A 1,027-nucleotide genomic window follows, 5' to 3' on the forward strand; every position below is an offset into this window, starting at 1 on the left:
AATGAACTGGATTTTTTTGTTACTGGAGCGAATGCTTCAGCTCAGCAGTGCGCATGCGCAGCAAAGTGCCGGACGCTTCCAGAATGTTCGCTGATGCTTGAATAAGCAGCGCTTCATTAAAGGTGAGTTATTCGTCTTTAGTATATTTTCATGTGTCATGTTGCCTTTACTATTCGCATGTATAGTTACAGGTTGATTTTTCTCAAAAATGATGAAGCATAAAAGTCTTTACAGACTAATATGCTAATGTTAGCATGGGCTCATGGGTCATACATTAGCTAAAACCTTAGACATCATATACGTATTTATGTCTATGTATGCCACGAGAGGTGGTGACGTATTTCCGTTTGGATTTATTCCACATAGATTGGTTCCGGGTCCTGCTGACTCCTATTGTTTTCAGCCAAAGTTGCAAGATCTGTACCATGAAAAAGACGCAAAACTTAAAACATCTGCGAGCTGCTGGTACAACAACTGAGTTTTGTGGTGTGCCGTTGTGTCCAGTAATTAGCCGGTACCATCCGGTGCTTAGTTTTTTCATTTTCCAGCTGATATCAAGGCGACAGCGGACTGTAGCCAAAACTTAGCCACTACAGCTAACACGCGGTTTGTAGCTGCCTGCTATTTCAAACTTGAAATAGCAGTTTAAAGGGAGCTGTTCGTGCTTCGTTCGGTGGAATAATTTGTTGGAGGAAAATAATGCCGGAGGAACTCCACTGCTACGGGAACAGGCTGAGAACAGAGACAGCGATTCGGCACAAGGTAAGTCAATACGTGTGTTGATGTATGAAATTGTTTATAGGCAACTCCTTAGCTTTTGTTTATATGACAACTATATAAAATACATTTAACATGCAGTCGGAGCGATACCGAGCAGGTAATTTAATAACAGCCGAGAGCAGCAACGCCTCAGCCCGATCCAAACCACACAGGTAGTCGGTCAGATTAAGGTCCAAAACCTTCGCTTTACAGCCGTTTAAGTTTCACCGATCCACATGAAAAACCACCGAACAAATTGTTCAAATCA

General features: G+C 42.3%; 1 long non-coding RNA gene across 1 annotated transcript in view; it reads right to left on the minus strand.

Annotated features, from left to right (window-relative positions):
* Nucleotides 1-539: 539 nt before the first annotated feature.
* LOC103156867 (uncharacterized) overlaps nt 540-1,027 on the minus strand; it is a 1,564-nt gene continuing 1,076 nt past the window's right edge. Inside the window, exons 2-3 of the long non-coding RNA XR_478197.2 lie at nt 907-908; nt 540-631 (exon numbers count right to left, since the gene is read on the minus strand). This is a non-coding gene — a long non-coding RNA (uncharacterized LOC103156867). The remainder of the gene's footprint in view (nt 632-906; nt 909-1,027) is intronic.

This window comes from Poecilia formosa, unplaced genomic scaffold, assembly GCF_000485575.1.
Source record: "Poecilia formosa unplaced genomic scaffold, Poecilia_formosa-5.1.2 Scaffold506, whole genome shotgun sequence".
NCBI classification, from domain to species: domain Eukaryota; kingdom Metazoa; phylum Chordata; class Actinopteri; order Cyprinodontiformes; family Poeciliidae; genus Poecilia; species Poecilia formosa.